At 35.9% G+C, this 16,090-nt stretch overlaps 1 pseudogene; it reads left to right on the top strand.

The window, feature by feature from the left end:
- Positions 1-16,090, top strand: part of LOC101602593 — a 95,617-nt pseudogene that overhangs the window by 65,968 nt on the left and 13,559 nt on the right.

Here is a 16,090-nt window from a genome sequence, read left to right on the forward strand (position 1 = left end):
AACCCCCTTTTATGAATTTGTAGGGATGATAAATGATAGTACTCATTCAGGAAATGAAAGTACAAAGACATGTGTGACTCTTAGAGGATAAACCATCTACAGGTCAGGAAAGAGTTCCATTCCAGGTGGGCAGTGGGACACTCAACTCAGAGCTAAATTTATCAATTATGGCCTTGGAAAAATCAACATTTTATATTAGAAAGTGCTATTGGGGAAAACAGATGTTCTCACCAAGAGCTAGGATTAAGAGACTACAAAAAGGTAGAAAAAATATGTATATGTCTATGGATTAGATGAAAGAGTGAAAGACAGCTCCTCTCTCTGTCAGAGAAGAAATAGCAGAGGTGAGGTCAATACCCAAAACTCTCAGAGCAGAGGATGTATAAAGACTTATGAGTGGGATGCAGAGTTGGCTTAGTGGTTAAGATGCATACCTGTGAAGCCTAATGACCCAGTTCCATTCTCCAGGTTCCACATAGGCCAGTTGCTCAATGTGGATCATGGCATCTGGAGTTTGTTTGCAAAGGCTAGAGGCCCTGGCATGCCCATTCTCTCTCTAATAAGTAAATAAAAATCTCATTTAAAAAGATTTGTGAGTAAGATGAGAATCAAAACAAATATTTTGGATCACTCCAAAAGAGCTATCACACAAAACATGACTCCACTGTCAATTTTAAAGATGCTATGGAAACCCAAAGAAGGTGTAAGAAATTCCATCCTCACAAAAAGAGACTTTCTTGGGATACCAGGATGAGCTCCCAAACTGGACCAAGAATGACTAGAAAGGATGTGGGAAGGAGAACCACTTGGAGTTTCAATGTACTTAGGGCACAAGGCTTGATGAGTGCTATGCATTTATTAGCTGGAATTTGCCTTTTTATTTTTATTGGCATCAAAAGAGAGAAGCTGGCTTGTGTTGTATTTGGCTTACTTGATTTTTGTTGTTGTCAGTTCATGTTTTCGATAAGATTCCCTAGATGTAAAGTATATATAAGGTAGATGGATCTTGGAAGCTGGCAGTAATGAAACTTCAAACACAAAATGAGACTATTTACAAGAAAATTGTCATACTTGTACTGACCGACAATGCATGTAAGAATTATGGACAGAAATGCCAGAGTGCAGGCATTTAGGTCCTACATGTTTAATACACACACTCACACACACACACCCCCACACACACACCAGAGAGAGAGAGAGAGAAAGAGAGAGAGAGATTCCAGACATCACAAACATTGAAAACAGGAAATGAAGGTAAAAAGGCATGTGACTCTTAGAGGACAAACCATCTACAAGTCAGGAAAGAGTTTCATTCCAGATGGCCAGTGGGGCACTCAACTCTGAGAGTGTGTGAGTACACAAACCCAGCCCAAAGAAGAGACCCAGGGAAGAACTTGAGTGCCAAAGGGATGCCATTCAGTTCACAAGTGCAGAGGAATTTGGCTGCATTGAGTCTGCAGGTGAAGAGTATTATTGACTCCAGCTGAGGGATACCAAAGTCATGTCACTGTTCTCAAGATTTTATAGTCTTGTTAGTAGAAAGGAAAAGAATTCCTCTGAATAAACGAGTGGCATATTTTACCTGTAGTAGACAACTAAGGTTTAAGTTGGAACACAGCCTAGAATTATCACAGTTTGGATTTTAAGTCATCAAGCCAGACTCATAAACCCACATGTTTTGTATTTTGGCTTTTTCTTCTTGGTTAACCCAAATCGGAAACAAAAGTGAGGTTATTCAGCGCTCTAGGTCAAGCATCCTGTCTGAGAAGAATTAGGAAGAGGATTGAATTTCTCCTTATTTTCCTTCTTGTCACGATGAGATTACCTTCACCTAATTAATGTTCTGCTATTTTTAGGGAGCTGAGGTAATAAGACAGGCAGAGTCTGTATAGTCTTTTTTCCTCCAGAAATCACAAACTGATCCTTTAAATTCCTGCATCCATTTACTTGTTGTCTTTATAAGCTGACACTTCACACCACTAGGCTATTTTCAAAATATATTTACATTCTAGCTGAAAAGAATTCCCACAGTAACAGAATGTCAAATATATCATTATTAAAGCTAAGTGCTTTTATGGCATGGAATCACAGCAGTTTATTTGCAAGCCTATTGCACACATCTGTGCATGAGACATTTCCACATTAAGTCAATCTTTGTTAACAATAGACCTTATAATGTGACTATTTTTGAGATGAAATAAATGAAAAACTATTTTCATGATTGTTCAGGGAAGAGTAGGACAACATTTTCTGGATTCTTAAAGAAATATAAAATAACCCAATTATCATTTCTAAAAAAGATAAATTCCAAATGAACTACTGGCAACACACCCTTCACAAAAAATTGTTTTGAAATTGTGGTGAGCTTTTATTTTTCTTTTACTACTTAAGATGAAGTCTTACTGTATAGTCCTATCTGAATTGGTATTTACTATATAGTCCATTCTGGCTTTGAAGTTGTGGACATTCTTCTGATTCTGCCTTCTAAGAGTTCTGGAATTACAGACAGAATGTATTCTCTTATGGTCAATGGTTAAGATTATAATCTCAGGAACCAAAAGTCTGTGTTCCAATTCTACCTCTGAAAAATACTCTGTTTTTCATTCTGGATAACAATGGAAAGGAAAAAAAACTAAATCATCAGACCTATTCAATAGAGTTGTTGGAAAGACGAAAGTGATCTCTTATCAAAAAGATTTGGGTATAGGGCTCAGAGCATGGCATCCTTCTGCCCATGAGGAGGACAGGTAAGGATGTGCTGCTATTAGTTCAAAGGAGCAGATTCTGAGAGGTACACACTCTCACCTCCTTCCTGCTATGAACCAGTGACTGGACTTCCATTGTCTACTCCTAGGCACATATCAAGGAACAAGCTAGTGCTATATTTTAAATTCCTTCAACTGTTGCTTTATTGTTATAGTTTTTATTCTTCAAATTGACTCAAATTCCTTGCTATTATTGTCATTATCAGTTAATACCATAATTAATCCCTAATAGAATTTCCATCCCAATGTTCCCTGCTTCTAAAACAGTTGCGGACAGGAACGCGATGCTGTAACTGCTTTGGCAGTATTTTTCTTGTTTTCATGAATCTCATTTTGGATATATTCTAGGAAGAAAGAACCAAGAATTGTAGAGTTTAAAATCCCATCTTGGCAGCCATGCAACTTTACTTTATACAGAATGGTACAGAGGTTTGATAGTTTGCTCAGCAGGTGAGAAAATAATTTCTGTTAGCCATTATGCCTGTCATGATGTGGGCAGCAATTTGGAAAGCCCCTTCTGTAGTACTAAAACAGTTTCTTTGACATTTATTGAAGAATAGCAAAATTAGCTCCATGAAAGTGAAGCACTAACAAGTTCTCATTTTGGAGAAGCTATGTTATTAATTTAGTGCATCATTAATTCAACAAAAATTGTGTATTTTTGTTGAACCACTTACTGCTTCTGTCTTACAACAACATGATGAATGACCCTGGACCTGTTATCCATATGTCAGAGCCAAATATATTTAAAAAATATTGTTTTTAGCATTGATTCTAAATATAGCAATTCTTTTACCAGTATCACTAATCAAAACCAATATTCATGTATATACAATAAAATTTGGAATGCATTATTAAAATTGACATCATTAAAGTAATTACTTAATATAGGGTCTTAACAACTTAAATTTTATTTAAAATGGGCTGTAAACTCAGGAATGTAACACTCTCTAGAAGTGTGAAGGAGCACAGTAGGAAAGTCCTAGATCTGATTCTAGTCCCCGCCTTCCTTGTGTCTTCCTAACTCCTGGGAAGGATGCTTGATATGGCTCAAATGCAACTGTCAAGTTATAGGTCTCCTCTGGGGCCTTGTCAGTTACTTACCTCCCAGCTGCTTGGTTTTGCCTGTAGGGAGCATCCACTCAGGAGATAAATATATATCAGACTGTCACGTGTTACAGCATGTGTAGCAGATGTCCTTATCATGTAGAGTGGCAGTGTGAGAGAGTCAGGAAAGTTTTAGACCTGAAATCATACATATTGAACTCAACAAAATTTTGCTTCTTTGCTTATTGTCTGGGGAACTTTGAATTAGTAACTTATTCCAAGCCTCAGTTTTTAATTTGTTCAAATTGTATTGAAAATATGTAGCTTGCAATGTGGTTATAAGAATTAAATGTGATAAACATGTGAAAGGATCAAACATTTATTAAGATTTTAATCAATATTACCTGGATATGAATTAATATGAACAATGTTCTCAACCAAAGAATACATTCTTCTTATTATTTGAGGGTATACTTATGCCACTTGTAAGACAAGTTATTAATTTCATGCTACTCAATGGTACATAACTGTGCAAAACTGCATGTTTTTCTATTTTTTAAATTTAATTAATTAATTTATTTTAGAGAGAAAGAGGAAGAGAGACAGAAAGAAAGAATGGGTGTACCAGGGCCTCTAGCCACTGTAGATGAACTCCAGACACAAGTGCTACCTTGTGCGTATGGCTTACATGGGTACTGGGGAATCAAACCTGGGTCCTTTGGCGTCACAGGCAAGTGCCTTCATGACTAAGCCATCTCTCCATCCTAGACTGCATGTTTTAACATGCCTTTTTCTTATTGGTCTTTGGATTCTTAATCTCTAAGGGCAGCATCCATCTCTTAACTTTGGCGGTATCAGAATCTCACTTCCTATGTATCATTAATAACATGGTTGACTGGGCTACATTGCAACCTGCTTATGAAGATTCACTGTGGGATAAAGTGGCACAAAGCATATGTGTGTGTGTGTGTGTGTGTGTATATGTATATATATATATTAGAGGGAGAGAGGAGAAAGATAGGGGAAAGAGGATATGGGCATGCCAGGGCCTTTTGACAATACAAATTCCAGATGCATGCATGTACCACTTCATACATTTGGCTTTACGTGGGTACTGGAAACTGCAGCCAAGATGGGAGCCTTGCCACAAGCTAGAACTTCTAACCACTGAGCAATCATCTCATCTTAGATGCAGATCATTTAGAGTTTAAGAGAAGCAAAGAATACAGACTCCCTCCCAAAGGAAGCAGGAGCAGGATGCCCAGAAATAGGAAATCCCTAACTCAAAAAGATTTCTTTCCTCTGAGGGGGTTGAAGGAGTTAAGGGTTAAGTATGATTAATATAGAACTATTGTATATATAGGTTAATGAGTGAATCAAAAATGTCTAACACCAATTTTAACACCAGCCTATCTGTATGGTGGTGTTACAAAATTTGTGTTATGTACTGACTTTTCAGGATGAATTAAAAAGCAGCATCCCTAAATGCTCTGATGTTCGAAGCCCAGTTTCTAAAGTAAAGCAGAGAAGAACAGTTGGTGATCAAACAGCTGCCAGAGCATTCATGTTAATGTTCAAGATTCTTTTGTTCGTGATTGAAATCAAGTTTGTGCAACAGTAATGTATCACAGAACTTTCATCTCAATGTTTTAAATGAAAACATGATTCCTTTGCAAATGTGTGAGTAGGGCACACTTAGGAATCATTTTTAAAAAGTAATACTGAGAAAATAGAGGCAACAATAAGCTTTGACAATTTTAAGTTCTGGATAATAACTGTACAAGAAGAGATTAATTACTAAGTATTTTAATACTAATTCAATTAACTCCATTTCCCACATCACAGACTCTAATTAACTGGTGTGTCATTAAAAATTTTACATTTGTGACAAAATTTCACAAAAGAAGCATCCTGTCATTAGGATACAAATGCTAACTTACAACTAGAGCCTAGGGGAAAAAGTATTTTATTTATGAAAAGAAAGATAAACTGAAACATTAAATCAGTGTTATACAGTAGTAAACATATTAATTTTATTTTAATAGCAAATATAATAGTTCTAAGTGTTTAAGATGAATTGTAAACATAGCAACATTTCAGGAGTTAATTCTGTTGTACTTTCAAAGTCAATATAATTTGAATGTTTTACAAAAGCGTTCTTTCTCGAAATGGTTTTTGTTAAAATATAAACATATTAATTGTCCATGACACTATTAATTCCTAAGATTGTATCATTGAATTGTAAGGACAAGTGAAAACTAGAATCTCTACAGACACAGTTGTCATTCTAGTAGAGCTTGATAAAACACTTGGCCTCAAGCTGATTGATGAATTCATTATTGACCCAGATGCAACAAAAAATGATACTTCTTTGTCATCTTGTCCTTACTATTCACATAAAGGGCCTGTGCATTGGATCCTTGGGAAAATAAATTGAAATTAAATGATAGTGATGAATACTTTCACCCTGTATAGCTTCTGATTCTAAATTGCAGATCATTTAATATCATAGCCAAAGTGGTTTCTCTACTGTGATGCTCATGGGGCAGGTGCATGTCTCTCTAAATGTCCTTGTCAAAGCATGTATCTTTGTTGTAGTCTCGGAAAGCACCTTGTGCTGGTTCTAGGTGACTTGTTTGTTTTTTTTTTTAAGGGAAAATCATTTCCCTTTAATATTCAATTATTGCATTAAAATGTGAAAATTGTGATGAAAGCATTAAGTGAGCTCTTGTAGTAGGTACCATAAATGCATATCTTACAGTACAGACAGGAATGATTGGTTTATACATTGAGATTTTATTTAGTGATGGAGAGTTTGCTTAGTGGTTAAGTCTCTTGCCTACAAAGCCCAAGGATCCAGGTTTGATTCCCCAGGACCCACATAAGCTAGGTGCACAAGGTGGCACATGTGTCTGGAGTTCATTTGCAGTGGCTGGAGGCCTTGGGGTGTCAATTCTCTATCTGCCTCTTCCTCTCTCTCTGTTTATCTCTCAAATAAATAAATAAAAATTAAAAATAATTATTTAGAATTAATTAATTAGTCACTTAGGTTAAAAAATAAAATTCATATATTACTAAGGAAAGTTTTGCTTTTGCCTTCTTTTTTTCTTTAAAGTAATTAAGAGAAAATAAAACAAACTAGAGCCCAGACTTGATGAAAAAGGTTAAAGTGACCATGGAGATACTCTTGTGCAAAGGAAGTGAAGAAATTAAATTAGGTAAATTAGGTAAAGGAGATAATCAAAATAAGACCTAAAAATCTCTGTCCCAAAGAGGGAAACTGAAAAGGACCCTCAGAAAAAAAATAAAGTGATACCAGATTTTTTTTTTTTTTTAAAGAAGTAACAGAGAAAGGATATAAGATACCATTCTCAACTACTAAGGTAACACCTGGTAGAGCAGTACTTCTCCTTGAGTTCTAAAGCAGAGTGGAAATCGGCTGGGACTCCAAGCCCCTTGCTAGTGGAAAGGCAAATCTGAAACTGAAATTTCCCCATAAAAGGATTTGGATACAGGAAACAAAGGAACTTCTGAGCCATTTGGCTACCAGGACCCTTTCTCAGAGTCAGGCTGCCTTTTGCAACATAGGCGTTGGCATGCTGTGGCTTCTGCTGAGCTCCACCTAAAGTCAGCAGTGACTCCAGTGTTTTCCTCTGATAACAGTAAATCAACTTACTGTCACCCAGAGGAATCAGATGAGCAGGTAAAAGTTTTCTTCACACCCACTCCAGTTAATGACTGCAGCAAAATTCCAACTCCCAGGTCTGTGATCTCTAGCAAGCCTCTCCCCTGACAGGCCAGGACTATCTTCCAAGGTCCTCAACAGTTTTCTGACAAAAGGTGGGCTAACCACCTCAGCATCAGTGATCCCCGGAGACCATCCTTACAAGGAAACAGCCAAGGGGTTTAGAAGAGGATGTCCACTGAAAACTGGTCCATGGGATCAGCTTTCATGAGGGATCTAAACTCTGTTCTGAGCCAGTCTCTGCTAGCTGAATGCAGATATGAAATAAATACAAAAATAACATTACACAGAATCAAACACAATTGATTTATCTTAAGAAAATAAATAAGATTAAATATGCCTCAGCCAAACTAACAACAAAAGGGAGAAGAACCAAATTAATAAAACTATAGACAAGAGGGAAGCTGCTACAACAGACTCAGAAGAAATCCAAAACATAATTAGAGAATACTTCAGCAACTTACCACCCAAAAAGCTGGAAAACCTAGAATAAATGAACAAATTTCTAACACATACAACCTCCCAAAGTTAAAAGAAAAGGACATTGGGCTGGAGAGATGGCTTAGTGGTTAAGCGCTTGCCTGTGAAGCCTAAGGACCCCGGTTCGAGGCTCGGTTCCCCAGGTCCCACATTAGCCAGATGCACAAGGGGGCGCACGCGTCTGGAGTTCGTTTGCAGTGGCTGGAGGCTCTGGCGCACCCATTCTCTCTCTCTCCCTCCATCTGTCTTTCTCTCTATGTCTGTTGCTCTCAAATAAATAAATGAACAACAAAAAAAAATTAAAAAAAAATTAAAAAATAAAAGAAAAGGACATCAATAATGTAAACATACCCAGTACAGTACAAGCAATGACAATGAAGCTTTAACTAAAACTCTTCTCACAAAGAAAAGCTCTGGACCAGATGGATTCACCATGGAATCCTATCATACTTTTAAGGAGAATTAACAATTCTAACTCAGCAGCAGGATATCAGTTAGCCTACTGCTCTGTTTCAGTTGCTTTGTTGAAACGTTTTCTTTACTGACACAGCTTTTCATTAAGATCGAAGTATTAGTAAATTATCTTCTAATAACAATTCATCATTTTTTTGCATGTGTACATGTGTGTACTGTCCATACATGAGCATATGTGTATTCACATGTGTGTGTACATGAATGTGGAGGCCTGGGGTCAATGTCAGGTGTCCTCCCGATCACTTTCCATTTATTTATCCTCCCATGGTCTCTCACTATAACTAAGAATTCATTGCTTTGGCTATTATAGCTAGCCAGCTTGCCTTGGAGATTCCATGTATACCACCTAGGTTCTAGGGTTGCATGTGGGTCATTAAGCCCTTATGACATTTATGTGAGTGCTGGTGTTCCAAACTTAGGTTCTCATGTTCACAAGACAAACACTCTTGCTGACTGAGCCATCTCTCCAGCCCACAAGATCTTAATATTACCCTAATATTTAATTATAAAATATAAATAAAAATACTCTTTTAAAAGCGTTTTACAAACTTCTCGCAGAGAAAAACTGCTACCTGCCTTTATCCACATGTAAGATCAGTGTCTATAGTATAAAATTATCAAGATGTTAAGCAAACTACCACTGGCTGTATGAAGGCACAAGAAGTACTTCTTAACACGTTAACAACAACATCTAGTTCACAGGTAACCCACCAATGGCTGAGAAAATGTTTGGAAACAAGAGATGGCTAGATTTCATCATGGTTATTTCCATTTTTGCAGCACATTTCCTTTGTCTTCTTCTCCAAAATGTCACCTGCCAACATCCTTCCTGCCTTGCACTTCAGCATCACTGTAGCTTACCAGGCTTGATATGTTCCAGTTGCCACTACAAGAAATAGAGCTACACTTGGGTAAATGTCGAGTTCAAGGGCCCTGGGACAGATAGTGTCAATGGCATAGGCCACATAATCATTCCCTATGAGGAATTATTCACTTTTCAGGGCTGAAGAAATGGCTCAGTGGCTAAAGGCACTCACTTGCAAAGTCAGGGTTCTATTTCCAAAAACCTCCATAAATGCAGATGCACCAAGTGGCACATGTGTCTGGTGTTCATTCACATTAGCAGGAGGTACTGCTATGCACCCTCCCACACACTCTCTCTGTCTCTCTCCTTCTCTCTCTGTCAAATAAGTAAATAATAATATTTTAAATAAATTTTAAAAATCATTCACTTCTTATCTCCGTATGACTCACTAACCCTAGACCCAGGTCAGTGGAATTTAGAATACAGACAGTGGTTAAGGGATGATGGGGAAAGCTGGCACAACAAAGACAGCACTGTTTTTGACCTCCATTCTGTCTCACATGTCTCTATGCCAAATGGTATGTGGTTTAGAGGGAACATTTTAGAATGGGAAAGAGAAACCTGAACATGTTTGCCAGCTTCAATACTGACTGACTTTGGGCAAAAACATAAACTGATAAATCTGTTTCCACATTTCTAAAATAAAAGCATGACACTATTTTTTTGGTAAATTGTAGATGAGATGACATGTAATATTGGCACTTAGGAGTTACTTGATATAAGGGTTTGCACATAACAGTTGTTCAAGGAAAATTATTTATTATAATATTATCAGTATGGCCATTCAGAACACTGTGTGATAAAAGGTTTGTCAGATATTAGCAATGGAATTTGCAATTTAGGGGGACTATGTGATGTTTCCTGGGGAATATATTGTGAAGAGGGATGATTTTGTCAATTTCAGGTGGAAGCAATGAAAGGTAGTATGCCTGTTTCATATTTCTTTTCCTACTATGTTATGCGTCCATACCACATGTTCCAATAACTCTCATCAAATTTTACACACGTTCCAAGTAAACAACAAAGGATTATTCTGTTTTGTTTTAATTTACCAATATACAGCCTATCCTAAACAAACACAAAGGTGGCTTGTCCACATTTTATAGTTATATAAAACAAAATTCAGAAATTTTAAACAATTTCCTGGAGGATTCAGAGATAACTTCTGACATTGTTTTTCATGTCTTTAAATCATTTTGAATTTCATCACAAAAAGCAAGGGACTAGGTAATTACTGTTATAATGATCATAGTCATAAACAAATGTGACCATAATCATTATAATGGTGATCTGAATTGATCCAATGTGTCTCAATCATCCAACATACCATAAACAATACCCAAATTGATTCCTCCTTAAGATAGATGCTTAAAGCTAGGGAAATGTCTTAGTAGTAACAGTGTTTGCTGTGAGAATATGAGGAACTGAATTCAATCCCCAGCACCCAAGTAAAAAGCCAGATATAGCCCAGGCCTGGGACACCATCAATGAGGTGGATCCATGAAACTCACTGGTCAGCAAGTCTATTTAACAGTCAGCTCTAATTTCAATGAGAGATTTTGTCTCAGGTAAATGAGGCAAAAGAAAAACAGAGAAGGACACTGAACTTTCTCTGGTCTCCATATGTCTTCACATGTGTGTGCATTTGCACATATGTGTATATAATACATACTCATATAAAAAAGATTTAGAATAGGAATAGTAGAATGTATTAAGCTGCTACTATTCTTATAAAATGGTTTTTTTATAGTACTATGTGCCTGCAAACGCATACAAAATCCCTGCAGTTAATACTATATGCATGTAGCATTTCAAAAGCTGAAAAGATTGTGCTTGCACACACACATGCACACACACATGCGTGTGTGGGTGTTCTGTGTGAAGAATATGTGTGTAGTATATTAATGCATGAAAAGACCTTGCTTTGCAGAGATGTTAGATGTGTATTGTTTTTTTTCCTGCCAGAAACTCAGTTCAGTTATTCAGCACCGATTGAAGGAAAATTAACTCAAATTTTCTCATCTTATTTCTAGATTAATTATGTTTTCTGGTATCCTCATTTGTCTGGCTGATGGTAAATTAATATATCAGCCCTTCCACAATTAATAAAGAGAACTCATTTCCAACATTTGTGTTATAGGAGTTAATTGACCACACTGATATCACCCTCATCTGCTATGCTCTCCAGTGCTGATTAACTTTTCATTCCTGATTTGTGGGTGAAGTGAATATGACCATGCTCATGGCATGTCTGTAATGTCAAGGAAATTGTTCACATTCTGAATACCTCCCATTGTTAGGACTTTTTGACAAACTTATATTTATTATGCTTCATTTGGGAAAAACTAAGTTCAAAAACATACCTTTAGTTGGCTTTATTTTTTTTCTTCTTGGGTACTAAAAGCTTATTTGACCAGAGCTTGTACAAAGGCATTCCTTTGGTGATAATTCTATAATCCAATATAAAATAAAACTTTTAACTTCAGTTCAGGTCTTACAAATTGTTGAGTAACTGTTCTCTATAATAAGGACAGGTCATTTTAGCAAACCTAGGTTGTTATTTTGATTTTTCCAATGGCTAGCATTGAAAAATATAAAACACATTTTTGGTATTGAATTTATGATTAAGAAAAGTGGGAAGACAGATATCTGTGGTCGTTTCCCTTTCTGACTCTGTGATGAATATGTGCATGGCTCCTTCAGTTAATATCTTTATACCTAGATTTGTGCAATATGTTCCTAATTCCCTGTCTCTAACCTCATTCACCACACAACAGCTCTTGGCTGTGCTAGCATACATGCTTTAACTGCTATATTATGTTATAATATATATACTCCAGAGTTCTGCTAGTGTAACTGTACATTTCAATAATTCAGAATATGTCCATAAGCTCCAAAATCTATCCTGCACCTATTAAAATATACTCCACAGGACAATGATAAGATATAAACTACTAATGTCATAAAACAACTGATCTGCCAACCAACTTTGTAAATTTATCTATTCTGAACATTTCATCCAAAGGTAGTTATAAAATTTGTGACATTTTAAAATATATATTTATTCATTTATTTGAGACTGAGAAAGAGAGAGAGAGAGGAAGAGAGAGAGAATGGTCACACCAGGGCCTCTAGACACTGCAAATGAACGCCAGGTGCATGTGCCCCCTTGTGCATCTTGTTTATGTGGGTCGTGGAGAATCAAACCTGTGTCCTTTGGCTTTACAGGCAAATTTCTTAACTGCTAAGTCATACCCCCAGCCCCATAGTTAATATTTTTAAGTTATTAACATGTCCTTACTAAGCTAAAATAAATAGTGAGGGCGTCATTGAATGACTAATCAAAGAAAATTTCCTTTATCATGTGCTGTTTCTCTACTTATGATTCATTTTAATTGAATGACTTACATTATTAATTCAAGACTTTTATCAAATACATCACTGAAAATCACTTTGTGTTAGTTTTTTTTAATTTTCTTAATAGTGTCTTTGAGATGAAAAAATATAATTTTAATTAAGTATACATTTTTTTTTCCTTTTATGATCATTGAAATCTTTTAGCAGTCCTTCAACATGAGATCATGAATATTGTCCTGGACATCTTATTTTAACATTTCAGAGTAAGTTTTCTTTTTTATATCTGGTCGGTTATGAGTTAATTTGTGTTATTTGTAGAAGGTATAAGGCAAATAATTCTCTTCATTTTCTTCTTCAAATCTTCCTTTTTGTTTTCATATAAAAATTTATAATTGCTCACCATTTGAAATCACAGCTGTATTCCATTCATCATTGTTTATTACTGTGATCTTTATTATTGTGGATTTATAATAGGTCTTAAAAGGGATAATAGTATTTGATAACCTTTTCTTCAAAAGGTGGTACTTTCAACTTCCTTGTGAAGCTTAAAGTCTGCATAGAAATTTCTGTACAAAAACAAACAAAAAAAACCCACCTACTAATATTTTACGGATTACCAAAAATATATGGATCAATTTGGAGGGAATTTTCATAGAGCAAAATTTAAACCTTCCAATTCAATGTCTTTCCACTTATTTTACATCTTTTATTTTCTTCCAGCTGTGTGTTGTATTTTTAACTGTATGACTTGTATTTTTAAAAATTAATTTTATTATTATTATTATTACTATTATTATTAACAACATATTTCATATGGATACATCAGGTGCTTGTGCCCTTTTTTCCCTCTTCCCTGCCCCCAGTCTGCTGGGGACCCTCCTTTGGAGTTATAAGTAATCCCTATGGGATATTTTTCCTGTCAGTAGTAATTTTAATATTTTCGTGGTATTTTAAAACTAATCATTTAAAAAAATAAACAGTTTTGCTAATTTATTTTTCAAGATTTTTTGATTTGTATTTACTTATTTATTTTCACTGTGGTGTGTGTATAACAGGATCTCTTTATGCTGTAAGCAAACACTGGATGTTTGTGCCTTGGGGGATGGGTTTCATGGTTAGCTATGGGAATTGAATTTGGGCTGACAGGTATTGCAAGCAATAATCTTTAGCAGCTGAGCTACCTTCCAGTCCCAAGAGCTTTATTTGATGATGTATCCTGAAATCCTCTAATCTTGTTCACAGTTCTGCTAGTCATCCTTCTCCTCATCATTTTCTTGGAATTTTTTCATTGTATCAGAGAATCAAAATTATTTCACATTTCCCTTTCTCATCTAAATGCCTCCTATATCTGTTACCTTCTCATTGCTAGGACAAAATATCCAAAAAGAAGCAACTTAGAAACAAACAACAAAAAAAGTTTATTTAGGGCTACAGTTTCAGGGGGTAGAATCCATCATGGCAAAGAAAGCATGACAAGAAAGTGGTATCTTATTATGACATCAGCAGGAAAGGAGACAGAGCCCAGAAGTGGTGCTGGGCTGCAAAGTCTCAAGTTCTACACCCAGTGACATCTTTCCTATAGCAAGGATCCACCTGCTAAAAGTCCCACAACCTTCCTGATCAGTGCCACCAACCGAGATTAAATATTCAAACACATAAGTTAATGGAGTACAAGTTCCATTAAAACTACCACATTATGCCCTCATAGATTTCATTGTTGTCTGATAATGCAAAATGCATGCAATCAAACCTCAAAAGTCTCCTTAGTCTTTGTCAGTGCAACAAATAATATTTAAAAGTTCAAAGTCTCAGAACAGTCTCAACTGTGAGGCCTTTAAAATTTAAACAAAAGCTAAAATTTTCCAACATTGAATGACATAAACATTTTCATTCTAAAAGGAAGGAATGGTGGCATAACAAGGAATTACAAAACCAACATAAGACCAAAACCCAGCAGGGTAAATATCAAGTCACTCTGTATCCCACTCTAGCCTCCAACTCATAGCAATCCTCCTACATCAACCATCCAAATGCTGAGGTAATGGACATGAGCCACTATGCCTAGCAAGGAAGATTGTTTTAATTAGTTATTCATTCTGTTTTTACAATCCACTTAGTTTTTATTTTATTTATACTTTTAGGTTCCTAAATTTGAATTACTTATTTTTAAGACATTTTTATTAGTTATGAACATACATAGTATGTAAACAATTTATGTTGGCCCCATCCTTTCCCTCATCCCTGCCCCTTTTCCATTCCTGCCCCTCCTCCTTGGGGATGCAGGTCATCCCCATGGTGATTGTGGGTCGTGCATTGCTGGGCCAGCAGTCAGTTATGGGGGAGAGTCAACATGGCTCAGGGAATTTTGGTAAAGAGGGGTCAGAAAGATTGTTAGAGCCACAGGTTGGGACATTATGGACAGAGGCATCACCTTTCCCTCAATTGCTTATTTTAGTATAATATTTTAAGCATCTCTATTTTTCATCTGTTGTTTTAATATTTTCCTCAGCTTTCATGTGAGATTTACTATTATTCTTTGAACATGTGTACAGTTGCTTTGGAATATTTATAAATATATAAACTGAGACCCCTTAAATACAGCGCCAGCATTTTACTGATGTGGGTCACTGTTGTGTGATGCTGTTCTCCCAGAAAAAAAAAAAAAAAATTGTTCCCATCCATCCTTTAGTAACTTTGTTCTGCCAAATCTATACAAGTTGTCTTTCCTTATAAACAGGCTATAGTCATCTGCCACAAGACACTAAGATGCTTATACTCTGAAGCTCAGCATCTTACAATGTGTGAAATAACCCCATATTGGGTTGTATAACTGCATGGGGTGGCAGTGAAGAATTTGACAGCAGCAAAAGTTTTCTGAATGGGCAAAACCCATAATCTAAACAGCTAATGAATCTGAGGTGGTTTGTGATCAGCCTCATTGTAGTCTTAATTCTAAGCAAAGAAAAAAAAGCATGCACTCAGCTGCACATGCCATTGCATGTTTTGTATAAATTACAGTGTTTTTACTGTTTATGAAAAGTTTTCTGCAGTTGTATAAAAATAATGTCTTAATTATGAAAAACAAAGACTCAATATTTCCATACTTCCCTTCAGCAGCTTGTATCAAATTAGTACGATTTTAGATTATTGTGTTAGAATGTTTGATTGTTGAAATTGAGTTGCACATTAGTGCTAAGAACTATTAAATGAAATTCGACTTGGGATTAACAGAATATCCAATAATGTATGAAATAGCCCTAATATGTATGTGTATAAATAAATATATAGATAGAGATAGAGAGAGAGAGAGAGAGAGAGAGAGGGAGAGACATTTTGTAATATATATTGATGCAAAGT

This window comes from Jaculus jaculus, chromosome 11 (assembly GCF_020740685.1).
Source record: "Jaculus jaculus isolate mJacJac1 chromosome 11, mJacJac1.mat.Y.cur, whole genome shotgun sequence".
Taxonomy (NCBI): domain Eukaryota; kingdom Metazoa; phylum Chordata; class Mammalia; order Rodentia; family Dipodidae; genus Jaculus; species Jaculus jaculus.